Genomic DNA, 17,110 nt, shown 5'->3' with positions numbered 1-17,110 from the left:
TCCGTCCTCCCTAGCGGAAAACGCTCTACGAAAACATTATGGTTCCTTTTATTGGTGAAAATGTTATATAGTAGCTAAAACCAGAAAGGGTTGGTTTAGTATTCTTCAGGTGCACCAGCTGAATTCTAATAAACGGTGCTTGGCCATCCATTCTCAGCTGTCTGTTTTAGACCATTATTTCATGATTTTTTTCAGCACTTCATTTTGAGAGTCACTTGAAAGCACACAGTCAAGCCGGAGTGTCTGCACACCTCTTTCACCATCTCCATGTTTTATTACGTTACAGACTTATTCTACAATAGATTGAGTTATTTTTTTGTCTACAATAATGACACGGCAAAAACGTTTAAACATAATTAAAAAACAAAATGTAAAATATCATACTGTATGTATCATATGTGCACACCCTTTGATATGACACCCAAAAGTGGCCTGAGGTGCATTTTATTTCCACTGACACTGCTTGAGGTGTTTCTACAACTTAGTTGGAGTCCACTTGTGGTAAATTCAATTGATTGGACATGATTGGGATAGCCAACCCCTGCCTATATAAGGTCCCACAGTTGACCTTGCATGTCAGAGCAAACTCCAAGCCATGGGATCAAAGGAAGGCACCTAGAGGACTCTCAAATCATGAGAATCAAGATTATCTGGTCTGATGAAACCAAAATTGAACTTTTTGGCCTGAATGCCAAGCGTCACGACTGGAGGAAACCAGACACCGCTCATCACCGGGCTAATACCATCCCTACAGTGAAACATGGAGGTATCATCACCAGGCTAATACCATCCCTACAGTGAGGCATGGAGGTACCATCACCAGGCTAATACCATCCCTACAGTGAAGCATGGAGGTATCATCACCAGGTTAATACCATCCCTACAGTGAAGCATGGAGGTATCATCACTGGGCTAATACCATCCCTACAGTGAAGCATGGCGGTGGCAGCATCATGATGTGGGGATGTTTTTCAACAGCGGGAACGGGGTGACTAGTCCTGATGGAGGGAAAGATGAATGCAGCCATGAAGAAACCTGGACCTGGACCTCAGACTGGGGCAAAGGTTTACCTTCCAACATGATAACGACCCGAAGCACACAGCCAAGAGAACAAAAGGAGTGGCTTCGGAGAAAGTCTGTGAATGTCCCTGAGTGACCTACCAGAGCCCAGACCTGAATCTAATTGAACATCTGTGGAAAGAGCTGAAAATGGCCGTGTACCGACGCTCCCCACCCAACCTGACGGAGCTTGCGAGGATATGCCATGAAGCTGGAATTGTTGCCAAAGGTGCATCAACCAAGTATTAGATTAAGGGTGTTTACAGTTGATGTCTGAGGCGAAAAATGAACTCAATCTACTGCAGCATAAGTCTGTAGCATAAAATGTGGAGAAGGTGAAAGAGGTGTGCAGACTTTCTGTAATCCCCCAACCTCCCCTCAACTCCTCCATCCACCGTTCTGATCTTGTTCTTCTTCCAGACAGGACAGTACAGGACATTGCCAGGTTGTTCATAGGGAGAGAGAGCGTGCACACACACACACACACACACACACACACACACACACACACACACACACACACACACACACACACACACACAGATATATACTAGTTTCAGTTTGCACTCCAAGTGCTCCTGCTGTCTCCTTTGCCTTTAAAAAGCCCAGGCTGTTTCTTGAGTGAATGGAATGGATTGAGTCAATTATTCATTGAGAAAGCATGCAGCAGGCGAACACAGACTTAGCATTTCTTCTCTGGCGCCCCAGGCTCTCTGTTATCTCTGGGAGAAGAGACGGGTGATGAAATGGTTTCACAAAGATTTTTTTTATTCATTACTGCCTTATTGTTTTTCTGTAGTTTGTGTTCAACCTGTTGCTTCTGCCTCCCTGAAGACACCTTTTAGAACACCCTCTCTCTCTCCTAGGGGTGTGTGTCTTTGCGTGTGTGTGTGTGTGTGTGTGTGTGTGTGTTTAGTGAGGCTCTCTCCCTCTCTCATCCACAGTACACAGCTCATTCCACTTAAGACACACAATGGATTACGTTTGTGTTAAATATTGGACTTTGTATTAAGGCGAGATACTAGTCAAATAGGATTTTACCCTCTTTAAATATATCCTCATGAATTTCTACCAGTTTAATCTTCACATGAAGAGAAATATTTTTGTATTGCACTTTCTCTTTAAAAAAACGTTTAGCTATGCAAATTAGGCAATATCTCATTAAAACTCCTACATTTGCATATACTTTGGTACCTACTATCTAAACAATGTATAAAGCCAGGCTTAAAGTTTTACTTTTGTTTTGATAGTTGTAATGAGAAAATTGCATCGGTACTTTGCTTTAATAAATGAAGTCTCCAACATAACTTCAGGCGAGGCACGGATGTCAACGCCGGGCTAATCGGCAGAGGCTAATCAGTCACACCCCGTATGACGCAACCCACCAGCTGACTGTGAGCTGTCATAGCATTGGTTCAGCTCGCTAGAGCGCATGTATTTAAGCTGTCAAAACATGTCATTGTTCGCTCTTGCCATTACTGCTGATCGCTCGTATCTGCGCGCTCGCCCCACCTCCTCCCCTGCTCCGCCCGTGTTCTGTCGATGTCATGTTCCGGGGGTATTGCTGCTTTCTTCTGGTATTCCACTATGCGTCGGCTAGTGGAAGCCGGGGAATTACACTAGCTTAGTCTCTGTGGCGCTCTGTGGTGATCGTGGGCCGAAACATCTCCGAAGGGCCATCCAGCGGTCCCTCCGGTCACCATGGAGGCAGAGACACTAGGCTGTATCTCCTTCGGACTCCACGAAGGGCTGGCCCGTGGAGGCCAGGGACTATAATGTACAGCAGTCGTCCTGTGGCGCTCTTTGACGGTCTTAGTGGGCTGAGTTACCTCCGAGCGTCTTCCCGATCGCGGCCCACTCGTCATAGAGACAGGGGGCTAGATGCCGTTCCCTCTTCCGGCCCGGCACTCTGGGCCAAGCGGCCCAGAGGGGGGGAACATCTAGATTGCTGCTTTCCACATGCGTGAAAGACAGGGGGCCCCCCGAACAGATCACACCGCCAAAATTCATACGCGTAAAAATTCATATGCTGTATATATTGTTGCATGCTAATAAATGGATCAATTTTGACTAAAGTGATCTCGACTGAAACTTTCTTATTACTTTCTGAACGTTGGCATTCAATATTTTCCAAAGAACACCTTACTTTAAAGAATTTCCACCACATAGTATACTAAAAACTAAAGTATTTACAGAAGGGTTTGTGAATACAAGCTTATTTCGAAAAGATATTGAAGAAATACTGTATACACCTATTAAAATACATTTTCGGCATATTTTTAGACAGAAAATGCTAAATTAAAGGACAACAAGATATTCTCAATTCATTCTGTAAATATCTGCAGAATACATCTGAGAATCAGTATGTAACGTTTAGTGAATGCACCTGCCCTGTTCAGGTACCGAGTGATGTCAGGTACTGAAAAAATGTCATTTTTAGTGTTTTGTCAAAACAAAAGTAAAACTTTAAACCTGACTATATCCATTGTTTACATATTTGGTACCGACATATATGCAAAAGTATGCAGATTTCCAATACAATGCTTTATTCCTCCACACGGTGATCACACATTACATATCTTGAGACGATAGACACACACAACTTTCGTGGGCCACCGGGGGAAATTGTTCCTTGCATTTAACCCATCCCAAGCCGTCCTCCTCCAGGAGCAGCAGACAGCCATCATTCCTGGTGCCCGGGGCCCAAGTCCAAGTGGTCAGTCGGACTGAAGAGTTCTTCTGCATGTTTTTCGTATTGGGTTCTTGGGAGGAAACCCTTGCGAACACGGGGAGAACATGCAAACTCTGCACATATGTGAGAGATTTTGTGGGTTCAGAGTCTTGCTCAAGGACACTTCAGCACCCACCGGAAGCTGGGATCGAACCAGGGACCTTGCAATCACCAGCCGCTCTACCTCCTGAGCTACGAGCCTCCTCTACCTCCAGAGCTACGCGCCTCCTCTACCTCCTGAGCTACGCGCCTCCTCTACCTCCTGAGCTACGCGCCTCCTCTACCTCCTGAGCTACGCGCCTCCTCTACCTCCTGAGCTACACGCCTCCTCTACCTCCTGAGCTACGCGCCTCCTCTACCTCCTGAGCTACGCGCCTCCTCTACCTCCTGAGCTACGCGCCTCCTCTACCTCCTGAGCTACGTGCCGCCCCATTTGATGAGATATTGTGTAATTTGCATATTGCAATTTGCAAGACAAAGTGTAATTTTTTTTTCACTCTTACTGTGAAGATTAAACTAGTAGAAATTCATGAGGATATCTTTAAAGGAAAAAAAAAAGTCCTATTCGCGCATACCGTAGATGTTTCCATCAGTGGCAGTTCTAGAAGGTTTTATCTGGGGTGGCAAAAGGGTGGTATGAGGTTCCAGCAGGGGGGCAGAGGTTATCTCCTCCTCAAACACATTTAAACTTCAGAGATTTCAATTTCTGCATTCTCTGGTGATTTTTACGATGTGAATCATATAATAAGACAATGTAAAATCACCTTATAGAGCACTTAACCCAGTCCTTGCATGCAATAAAACCTTGCAACAATTGCAGTTTTACAGTTTTTAATAGAAAAGATTTTCCGCTCCCATCATTCCCAGGATAGATGTGTTGTTTTCAGCCATTCTTTTGTATTCACCCCAGGAAATCATTGCATTCACATGTGTCTCTGACTTAGCATGTATATTAAACCCACTATCCCTAAAAGTGGCCTTTTTCCAATTGGAATATGCGTAAATACTCTTAGGGGCATTTGAAGAGGCAAAATGTCTGCATACAAAGCAGTATGCTGCATCCTTGGATTGAGAATATTCCAGCCAGGAAAGATCTTCTTGCCCCTCCCCATAAGGTTTGTGGAAAGGCGTCTAGCTGCTTGAGTTGTCATGTTTGAGAAGTAAGGAGTCTTTGCCCGGTGTGTGTGTTCAGCAGTACCTCCCAGTGGATAGCGTTGTTGGGGAAGCTCGTGGTGCGTGGAATATGGATGGTTGGCGGGCTAGGAGGAGAGCTGACAGAACTGATTTTAGCACTCTGCTGAGCAGGAAACGACGTCGCTCTGTAACAGACAACACACTGCGTTCCGAATCGCATACTACCCTACTATATAGTATACCAAAACAGGATGTAGTATGTCCCAATACATAGTATGCCACATGCAGTATGGCAAAAATACCAGGATGTCCTACTACATCCGGTCGTATTTTGCAGTATGCAAGCCAGCAGGCTTTTCTGGCTATTCTGACCCACAATCCTGTGCGCAGCGGAAATGTGCGTCACATGTGCGAGTTGTGACAGCTGTAGACGAATGTCGCGTTATGGACAGCGACGCATGTAGGCAAATTTCAAGGCGCAATGTTATGACAAGGTAGTATGTCCCAATTGGATGCCTACTGCTTGCAAAGTACGTACTTTCTAAGGGCAGCTGTAGTAGGTACTGGTAGTAAGAAGTAGAAGTATGCGATTTGGAACGCAGCCACAGGTACACTGCACCCACCGTATGGGGGCCACTTCCTGCTCAGCTAACACACGGATAACACACATCTGACCGGCACACACATTGAGACCACACCAACAATGGAATACGGCTAAGGAAGTTTACTGGTGTAATGTAGAATGAATGACTGACAAGGAATGATTGAATGAATGAATGAATGAATGAATGAATGAATGTGCTGGTGTGTAATGTAGAATGAATAACTGACAAGGAATGAATGAATGTGCTGGTGTGTAATATAGAATGAATGATTGACAAGAATGAATGAATGAATGAATGAATGAATGAATGAATGAATGAATGAATGTGCTGGTGTGTATTGTAGAATGAATGACTGACAATATATGAATGAATGCATGAATGAATGAATGAATGTGCTGGTGTGTAATATAGAATGAATGATTGACAAGAATGAATGAATGAATGAATGAATGGATGAATGAATGTGCTGGTGTGTATTGTAGAATGAATGACTGAAAATATATGAATGAATAAATGAATGAATGTGCTGGTGTGTAATGTAGAATGAATGATTGACAAGGAATGAATGAATGAATGGATGAATGTGCTGGTGTGTAATGTAGAATCAACGATTGACAAGGAATGGACGAATGAATGAATGAATGCATGCATGCATGCATGAATGAATGAATGAATGAATGAATGAATGAATGAATGAATGGATGAATGAATGAATGAATGAATGTGCTGGTGTGTTGCATCCAGGTAGGAGACACTGGGTGTGGTGGATGAGTCAGATCTCTGCATGATATACTGTAATATATAGCAGATAGAGGAGTTTGAGAGCAGAGCAGGAGATGGAGAGGGGGTGGGATGGAAAGGTCGAGGGAGAACAGGTAGATCACTAGGTGCATATTTAGGTCCTGCTGCGTGTTAATTAGTGTGAGAGCGTTAGCACTGGGGTGAGATCAGGTGTATCAGGTTTGTGTTAATTAGAGGAGTTGTGGCTTGGTCTTCTCCAGAGCCTCAGTTGCATGCATATTTAACTCCAATGTTTAGTTAGTGACTAATAGTGTGGGTAGAGAGAGAGAGAGAGCTTTCTGCATTGTCCAAACGCTGTACAAGTGTTTATGGTCGCACTATGAGTTTACCCGAGATAGCTTAGCCGCAATGTAACTAAGGACGTGGGCTGTAACTGGGACGTACAGATAGTGGACTAGTGGAGAGTGGAGGTTCTCCGAGGATCCCATCCCTGCGCGCACCACGCCCCCGCGCGCGGAGCTGTCCAGCAGGCTGCAGCGGTGCTCTGCTCACAGTGCTGAGAGGCACAGAGACAGACAGAGAGGCACATCTCACAGGATACACCAAGTTAACGTGCAGATGCATCAGTTGAATTGACACGATATTAGGACGATATGGGAAAGGTGTTTTCAGTTTTGGACATGGTTGTGTGATTTGTTTTTCCAACGATTTTGTCACGGCGCCGGAAGCTCTCGGTGTAGCCCACAACTTGTCATCATCATGATCTGGGCTGGTCTGCTGTCCTACCTCCTGGCGTTGGGTTTTGGATATAAAACAGACCAGCAAGTACCTTTCTTTCACGGGCATGTGTTTGAGAACTCGCCGACGGCATCTAGAGTGAACGGACTGACCATTCCGGCGAGGCGCATCAACGCGCAAAAATGGTGTCCACTGTCTGGAATGCACTTCAAACTCCATGGAAACGCCAGCGAGGATTTCCGCGTCTTTGCTCATCATAAGAGGGGGAATATATTACTAAAGACTGCCAGGATTTTGGACAGAGAGGAGCGCTCCCAATACCTGCTGAGTGTGGGTTTATGTTGCCAAACGTGCGAATCAGGAGATCATGTCATCTACGTGGTCGCGTCGGTGAAAGTGGACGTTTTGGACACCAACGACCACGAACCGACATTTCGCAGTGCAGACGTGCACATCACTTTAGATGACACCACATCTCTCCGGTCGGTGTTTTATAGAATGAAGGCTGACGACCCAGATAGCGGGAAGAACGCAGAGTTGACGTACTTCTCCATTTCCAATAACGGTAGTTTCTATGTCGTTCCAAAGACGGGTGAAGTTTTACTCGTCGACTCTGTTCTGGGGCTGTCGTCAACTATTAAGTTCTACGCGTTTGCCAGGGACCATGGGTGGCCCCCTCGGACCAGTGAGGGTTTGGAGATCACCGTGACGCCCCGGCGGTGGCCCACGCGTGGCCCGGGGGAGTGGGACCGATGGCCCACGCGTGGCCCGGGGGAGTGGGACCGGGCAGGGCGGGCACCCAGGGCGCTGCTGGACTCTGGAGGAATGATCTTCCTCAACGTGTCCGAGGACGCGAGCATCGGCTCGGTCGTTGTGAACCTGAGTCCCGCGAGGTTCCACGCTGCCACCTTCGAGCTGACCGACCCAGAGTCCCCAAACACGCCCATTACCGTGGGGCGAGAGAGCGGGGATATCGTGATAGCCCGGCATCTGGACAGAGAGACCGAGCCGTTCGTGGAAATCACAGTTAGGATACAGGATAAAAGAGGTGTGTGATACCGCACTCGATCTGCTTTTAACCAGACGTGTCCTCATTCAGCCTAGGGGATTCACGGTATCAGCATGCATGATATGGCTCTTAAATACGGTCTGACCCTCTGGATACTGTAGCTGGGTTCCAACTCTTGCCAATCACTATTTCTGTAGAGGCCAGAAGAGCAACATTTAACCAAATCCTGGTAGGCTATAGGCTACTGCAGTTGCACCGTCAAATGCAACAAGTGCGTGTGTGTGCGTGCGTGCGTGCGTGCGTGCGTGTGTGATGGTCGTCACATTACCTGCCCCACAAGGGAGAGCTGAATCATTATACATGATAATGTTATCTCTGTGTCGCTAGGCTACCGAAATTAATTTAATTAAAAACTGTATTTTTAAGATAGATTTTTGACGATCATCACGGTTGCATTATGGGCGGATTTTTTAATAGATTTCCTTCTGACACCAGTTAAGAGAGAATTATGTACAGCAACAGTATGAGGCTGTAGTTGTTCTCAGCATTAATCCCTGCAGAGTGGCGATCCACTGCTGCCACGACCCCCCCCCCCCCTTGGGCAGGCATTAGCTCTCTAATCCCTCTCTACTGGCCAAGGCCCAGGAATTAGACTGGTCCTGCCAACCACAGCCAGGCGACCCCTCAGATTCTGGGTGGGGCAGGGAGCATCAAATCCCTCTGGAGCGTCTAGTCTTTAACCCTCCAGGCCTGGGCCTCCTATAGGAATCAATGTTGGGCTCTGCGGCTTGTGGATTGCAGGTGTACAGTTAGAGCCGGTATGATGACGCTGCTGTATACCCCATCTTGTTTGACTAGTGTGGTATTTGCATTACGTGTAATGGAATTCTGTGTTTGGCTGGAAGGCTTTCTCATAAAGCATTCAGAGAAATAACGGCTATTCATCCAAGGCCAAAGATTTGATCCATTCCCCTATTTAAGTTCTTCCAAGTTTCTCTGCCTCGTCCTTCAGGAATCTGCTCTCCTGTCTCATCTTCATCAGAGACATCAGTGATGTCAGTGACCTTTATAGTCCAGTTTTAGCTCACTAGACAGCCTCCTGCATCTGGACCCTTACAGGGAGGGTCTTTTCCCTGGCTCTCATTTGGAGGGAGCTGTCTCATTTGCTTTTCTCTCCTCTCATCTCTTCTCCTCTTCCCTCCTCTTTTGTCTTCGCTTCTTTTCTCTCATCTTCTCTCATTTTCTCTTCTCTTCTCTCTCCCCTTCTCTCATTTTCTCCCCTTCTCTCCTTTTCTCTTCTCTCTCCCCTTCTCCCCTTCTCTCCTTTTCTCTCCCCTTCTCTCCTTTTCTCTCCTCTCTCCCCTTCTCTCCTTTTCTCTTCTCTCTCCCCTTCTCTCCTTCTCTCTCCTTTTCTCTCCTCTCTCCCCTTCTCTCCTTTTCTCTTCTCTCTCCCCTTCTCTCATTTTCTCTCCTCTCTTCTCTCCCTTTCTCTCTTCTCTTCTCTTCTCTCCCTTTCTCTCTTTTCTTCTCTCAGAGTGTGTGTATCATGGTGTTGTTGTGGTATAAGCATGGGTGGAGTGTGTGTGTATCATGGTGTTGTTGTTGTTGTTGTTGTGGTATTAGCATGGGTGGAGTGTGTGTGTATCATGGTGTTGTTGTTGTTGTTGTTGTTGTTGTTGTGGTATTAGCATGGGTAGACAGGGAACTACAGTGATTTGGGTGTGAGTCAGCACCTGGTGAGGTGCTGCTATGGAAAGACATGCAGAGAGACCTCCAGAGAGATCCTCACCTTGGCTTTATCAGCAAATACGATGCTGTGTCTTGTTCCTGAAACCTCTTCCTGCCTTTACGCCAGCATGGGTTAATTGGTCTGGAGGCGTATTGAGCTACAGTAGAGGCCCAGTCTGCAGTGAGGCTGAGAGGAGACCGCAATGGTTCCTCTTGCTTCTTGATATCTGTGGGCAGGAAGGCAGGCAGGAAGTGGTACTCACCTCAGCTGGGCCTGTTCTATCAGAGGACCTGGGCTTTCTGACTAGCTCCTTGCCTCACGCCGTCTTTAATCCAATTTGCTTATTTCCTCTAGTTTCCCCCTCAACTAATATATTTGCATATCTCCTTGCGAGGTGGAATTAATTGGGAAGGAAGCTGATCGCATTAGATGTGTGATTTGCGGCTGTTGGGCTGTTTGTTTAATAAAGGAAATTATTTCACAAAAGTCTGTGCTGTCTGGATTCATTCAATTTGTCAAGAAACTCCCATGGTGTAGTACTGTATGAGCTTTTTTGATGCTATTACAGTATGTACTGTAGGGGTGTGTGTGTGTGTGTGTGTGTGTGTGTGTGTGCGTGCGCATGAAAGAGAGTGGCAGAGGAATAGAAACGGAGAGAAATGAGGAGTGTGTTTGTGTGTTTGTTATAGAAATGTTTCCCTTCCTTGGGAGGCCTTAGGTTTCAGGTTTGTATGTATCAACATGGTCCCCTGACGCCCTGGAGGAAGAGGGGGGAGGGAGAGGAGGAGTGTGAGGGAGGCTGGGGGGGCAGGAGGAGGAGGGGGGAGGGAGAGGAGGAGTGTGAGGGAGGCTGGGGGGGCAGGAGGAAGAGGGGGGAGGGAGAGGAGGAGTGTGAGGGAGGCTGGGGGGGGCAGGAGGAAGAGGGGGGAGGGAGAGGAGGAGTGTGAGGGAGGCTGGGGGGGCAGGAGGAGGAGGGGGGAGGGAGAGGAGGAGTGTGAGGGAGGCTGGGGAGGCAGGAGGAGGAGAGGGGAGGGAGAGGAGGAGTGTGAGGGAGGCTGGGGGGGCAGGAGGAGGAGGGGGGAGGGAGAGGAGGAGTGTGAGGGAGGCTGGGGGGGCAGGAGGAGGAGGGGGGAGGGAGAGGAGGAGTGTGAGGGAGGTTGGGGGGGCAGGAGGAAGAGGGGGGAGGGAGAGGAGGAGTGTGAGGGAGGCTGGGGGGGCAGGAGGAAGAGGGGGGAGGGAGAGGAGGAGTGTGAGGGAGGCTGGGGGGGCAGGAGGAAGAGGGGGGAGGGAGAGGAGGAGTGTGAGGGAGGCTGGGGGGGCAGGAGGAGGAGGGGGGAGGGAGAGGAGGAGTGTGAGGGAGGCTGGGGGGGCAGGAGGAGGAGGGGGGAGGGAGAGGAGGAGTGTGAGGGAGGCTGGGGGGGCAGGAGGAGGAGGGGGGAGGGAGAGGAGGAGTGTGAGGGAGGCTGGGGGGGCAGGAGGAGGGGCTCAGCCCAGGTAGGGAGGGCAGAGGGCAAAGCATGGAGAGGGTGCCATGGGAACAGAACAGAAGGATGACAATGGGACTAGCAGGAGGATGATGGTGGAGGAAGAGGCGTGCGTGTGTGTGTGTGTGTGTGTGTGTGTGTGCGTGCGTGCGTGTTTGAGGATGGATACAGGTCAGGAGGGAGATGAGGAGGAGGAGGAGGAGGGAGATGTGAGTGAGGGATGGGTACAGGTCAGGAGGGAGATGAAGAGGAGGAGGAGGAGGAGGGAGATGTGAGTGAGGGGATGGGTACAGATGCAACGGGGAGCTAGGGATGGTCAGTCACACCTCTCAGAACACATTCTGGGTGATGGATGAGTTCAATTAATTCTCAAGCATTTTACCTCAATTACAGATCACTAAAAGCAACCCGGAGAGAGCCGGGGGAACCTGATCTAGTTTGAGATAATTCTGCTGTTAATGTAATGTAATTTTCCCCGAGGTGTGTTTACTCCTGCTTCAGCCTCACCTTTACCGCCTGCTCCCCGCACCATTTCCCCCCCGAGTGCAACATTGATCTTGTTCTATCGATTAGGCAAGCGCCGCTTGCTCCAGTCACAAAATATCACTCTAAACACAATTTATGTGTCCGCGAATGGCAAGCGATGGACTGTTTGCCTGATCGCTTACAAACAGCCGGTAGAGTCAGGTCTGCGATCTGGCCGATCAGGACCGGCGATTGAGCGGAGCTCTTGGTAGAACTGTCTTGGACCACTTTAATGAGTCGCAGACCCCTAGACCAGGCCAGACTGAGCTGGGAAATTACACTTGGCAGTCGGCATCGCTGTGGGAATACGACGGCCCCTGTTTATTTATCTGTTTGTTCTCGAATTTCTCCACCTTTCTGCACCCCGAGGTCCAATTAACTGAGCATAACAATGGTTGCGTCTCGTGTCTCCCGATCCCCATAGAAGGAACCGATGAATATACAGAACCAGGCTCAGACAACTCTTGAAGCTGGAGGGCGAGCTATTGCAGGAACAAAGAGCTTCTGCCGCAGAGAAACATTACATGGCTGGCTAGCTTGCTTCGTGAGATGTTTTGACAAGCTGTGAATTTCGGCTGGAGAAAAGAAGGGGGAAACAATGAAGGAAGTAATTGTGCAACATCCTCAATCTTCACTGTTTCTAAGCCACTGTTGTCACATGATGAAGGCACTGTCATGCAAATCAGCGAGGGGAAGCAGGGGACTGTGGGCCGATTATCTGTCAGGCAGCTGCGCAGCAGACGAACGCCTCTAATGAAGCCTGGGACATCTCACGATGCGGCGGGAAAAGATGGAGGGGGTTTTATCAGATCATATCTATCAAAGGTTGTTTCATCAGTTCTCAGAGATAAAGATAACTGACCTTCATTACCGTCGTCACCCTTGTGGTCTCCATTCTGATGACTAACAGGTGTCCGTGATCCAGAGAGGTAATCCAGGGCCTCTTTAAGACTGATGAACCGTATCCTGAGAAAGGGACAGACAGAGGGATGTGTGTGTGTGTGTGTGTGTGTGTGTGTCTGTGTGTGAGAGAGAGAGAGATACAGAGAGAGATACATAGAGAGAGAGAGAGGAATAGATAGACTCCTTGGTACAACAAAGGCAGATTGCATGTATTAAAGACTGGTTTGTCATTGTTTTGCATTCCATCATCTCAGCTGGAGCGCATCAGTGTAGCCTGTATTCTGCTCTCCGCTCTCTTGGGTTCAGCATCCAAAGTTGTTTGATCTCCATTTGGCTGTGTGTGTGTGTGTGTGTGTGTGTGTGTGTGTGTGTGTGTGTGTGTGTGTGTGTGTGTGTGTGTGTGTGTATGCGTGTGTGTCTGTCTGTTTCTACAGTATTTGCACATGCAGGTATGTTTATACATTCTGTATCGTTGTCATTGTGACTTGACTGCACATTCACTATTCTCTCTCTCTCTCTCTCTCTCTCTCTCTCTCTCTCTCTGTCAAAATCAAATAAGCTTTATCGACATGACAGGTGAAAAAAACCCACTATGCCAAAGCAGCACAGAATATCATTAACATACAATAATATACAAATATCAATAATACAATCAAAACTATCTAACAGCAATTCAGTATGTGTGTGGATGTGTGATATATATACATATATATATGGGTCAAACACTGACATTACACTTCCCTAAAAGTATTTTCATGTTCATCAGAGTCACTTATGTCCTTATATTAGTTATATTCAAGAATAAAGCCAATAATTCTTTTTTATTGTGATTAATATGAATGTACCCTCATAAAATGTCATTCAGTAACACTGAGTGATTTTTGGGAAAATGTAATTTTATGCCCATTTTTCATAATCACAAGCTTATATGTCCATTAGACTGGCAGAAATATAACCCCCCAGAAAAAATGACATTATTTTATTTTGAATACCACATCTTGTCATGTGTACAAATCCAGATTTGTAGAAGGTTTTATATATAAACGTTCTGCCTTATACTGAAAAAAATGCGAACATCTGTGAAAATATCTTTCGCTTCTTCCTTTGAGACTTGTTTTTGTCTCTCCAAGTCAACAAAGATGATCATATTTTAATATACAATACTGGCATGTACTGTATGACCATATTTGGTAACACTTTATAGTAATGATCAGTTATAAGGCATTTATAAAACATTTGTTAATAATGAACTAATCATTAACAGATCATTTACAGTATAAACATGTGTAAATGATTCATAAATAATTTGTAAATATACTAGTTAAAGATTCACAAATGATCTGTAGATGATTTATAACACATTATCAACATTACTTGTAAATGATGTGTTCAACATTAATTCATGTTAGTTAATATGTAGTAAAACATTTGTAAATGATTTTAAGAATGCCTTATTTATTTGTTTTTCGTATTATCAAATGAGTTGTTAAACATTTACTAAAAGTCTACAAATCATTTGTAGACATTATTGCAACCCCAAAGACCGTTATAAACTACTAGTTTATAATGAATTAACCATTAACAAATCATTAAATACATGTTTATAAATGAGTCATATATCATTTATAAATACACTAGTTTAACATTCAAAAATGATCTGTAGATGATTTATAACACATCAACAGTACTTGTAAATGATTTGTTCAACATGAAATAACATTAGTTCATGTGTAGTAACTCATTTTTAATTGCTTTTAAGAATAACATTTTACAACAATTACTAGACATCTTTGTTTTTCATGTTTAACAAATGATTTCTAAAGGTTTTTGCATGCGTTAATCTAAAGTGTAAACTATAAATGTCTATAAAACATCTATAAATCATTTGTAGAGGTTTTTGCATGCATCAATCTAAAGTTGAAACTATTCATCATTTACAAACTAGCCATGTCTCGTCTTTCTAATGTATTTGAAATGAGCGGACTCCCCCAGTCTACGTCACTTCCGGTTTAGCGATTTTTTAAAATGTGGTAGTAACAAAAATTATCACCAAAGTCACTGTAGTGTATATGTATATATTTTTTTAAATGAAAATCGATTTCCTACATCACTTTCCTACACATTGAATCCCTGGGGTCTCTAACCTGCAATATACCCTTTAAACATGAAAAACAAAGACTTCTAGTAATTGTTGTAAAATGTTATTCTTAAAAGCAATTAAAAATGAGTTACTACACATGAACTAATGTTATTTAATGTTGAACAAATCATTTACAAGTACTGTTGATGTGTTATAATTCATCTACAGATCGTTTTTGAATGTTAAACTAGTGTATTTATAAATGATATATGACTCATTTATAAACATGTATTTAATGATTTGTTAATGGTTAATTCATTATAAACTAGTAGTTTATAACAGTCTTTGGGGTTGCAATAATGTCTACAAATGATTTGTAGACTTTTAGTAAATGTTTAACAACTCATTTGATAACACGAAAAACAAATAAATAAGGCATTCTTAAAATCATTTACAAATGTTTTACTACATATTAACTAACATTAATTAATGTTGAACACATCATTTACAAGTAATGTTGATAATGTGTTATAAATCATCTACAGGTCATTTGTGAATCTTTAACTAGTATATTTACAAATCATTTATGAATCATTTACACGTTTATAAATGATCTGTTAATGATTGGTTCATTAGTATTAAATGTGTTATAAACCATCTACAGATCATTTGTGAATGTTTAACTAGTATATTTACAAATCATTTATGAATCATTTACACATGTTTATAAATGATCTGTTAATGATTAGTTCATTATTAACAAATGTTTTATAAATGCCTTATAACTGATCATTATTATAAAGTGTTACCCAATATTTTGTAATAACAATAATGACCCTCTGAAATTGTATTAGTTGCAGCAATAGTCTTTCTTTTAAACCAGAAAAACAAACAGTATCAGATGTTTATGTGCAGGCTACGTAGCTTAGATTCCATTATCCACAAGATAATGTGCCTTGAAATAGCCTACCAGTTTAAAATGACAGTATTCAGTAGGATAATATTCAAACAGTACATTCATACAGCTTTATTTGTCACTTTGAATACATACGTAGCTAACATCAGAAGACAGACTAAAAACCCAACCAGCTCTGCCTGGGGAATCTTTAGCTGCTCACAGGCCAGTGCGGAGATGTAGTACCGCCACATAGTCCTGGGTCTACCCCGCGGCCTCCTCCCAGCTGGACATGCCTGGAACACCTCCCTAGGGAGGCGCCCAGGAGGCATCCTCACTAGATGCCCGAACCACCTCACCTGGCTCCTTTCGACGCAAAGGAGCAGCGGCTCTACTCCGAGTCTCACCCGGATGACTGAACTTCTCACCCGATCTCTCAGGGAGACCCCAGCCACCCTCAGGAGAAAACTCATTTCGGCCGCTTGTATCCGTGATCTCATTCTTTCGGTCATGACCCATCCTTCATGACCATAGGTGAGGGTGGGGACGAAGATAGACCGGTAGATCAAGAGCTTTGCCTTTTGGCTCAGCTCTCTTTTCGTCACAACAGTGCGGTAAAGCGACTGCAGAACTGCACCAGCTGCTCCGATTCTCCGGCCAAACTTCCTCTCCATGGTTCCCTCACTCGTGAACAAGACCCCCAGATACTTGAACTCCTTCACTAAGGACTCATTTCCTCCTCGTTGCGGACAGACCACCAGTTTCCTGCTGAGAACCATGGCCTCAGATTTAGACGTGCCAGCCACTTCACACTCAGTTGCGAACCTATCCAGAGAGTGCTGGAGGTCGCAGGCAGTTGATGCCATCAGGACCACATCATCTGCAAATAGCAGCGATGCGATCCCCAGCTCACCGAATTGCAAACTCACCTCCCCACGGCTACGCCTCGATATCCTGTCCATGAAAATCACAAACAGGATTGGTGACAAAGCGCAGCCCTGGCGGAGGCCAACCCCCACCGGAAAGGAAGATGACTTACTGCCGAGGACACGGACACAGCTCTCGCTCTGGGTGTACAGGGATTGGATGGCCCTAAGTAGGGACCCCCTCACCCCATACTCCCGCATAACCCTCCACATTTTAAAGGACCATACCGGTCTAAATATGATTTGATTTCCTAAAACTAGTCACCCAACATATATCACATTACTGCAATCCATTTTCCAAAGTAAAACTCACATTAAAAGATATTTGCATTTTTGTGTTTTACTTACATTTCAAAAGTAGAATGTGATGACTTCAAAACTGCTGACAAACTCGCCCCGGTTAGTTTCAAATAATTTTCAGTAGTTATTATTTTCGTTTCAACCTTCTTTTGGCAGCTTACCTCTTCTTCCTGTTTACATAGTAGCCGTTGCTAGGAATCCTGCAAGAGAATCTAGCGTAGGTGGATTAGAGAACATAGTGCAGGAGTTCA

At 45.0% G+C, this 17,110-nt stretch overlaps 1 pseudogene across 1 annotated transcript in view; it reads left to right on the top strand.

The window, feature by feature from the left end:
- The first annotated feature begins 7,029 nt into the window (after window positions 1-7,029).
- LOC311320997 (neural-cadherin-like) overlaps window positions 7,030-17,110 on the top strand; it is a 182,722-nt pseudogene continuing 172,641 nt past the window's right edge. The window contains exon 1 of the transcript in view: window positions 7,030-8,056. The product of the transcript in view is annotated as a neural-cadherin-like (transcript). The remainder of the gene's footprint in view (window positions 8,057-17,110) is intronic.

Source organism: Borostomias antarcticus (genome assembly GCF_949987555.1).
Source record: "Borostomias antarcticus genome assembly, chromosome: 18".
NCBI classification, from domain to species: domain Eukaryota; kingdom Metazoa; phylum Chordata; class Actinopteri; order Stomiiformes; family Stomiidae; genus Borostomias; species Borostomias antarcticus.
This window is presented reverse-complemented; position numbering and strand designations above follow the sequence as displayed.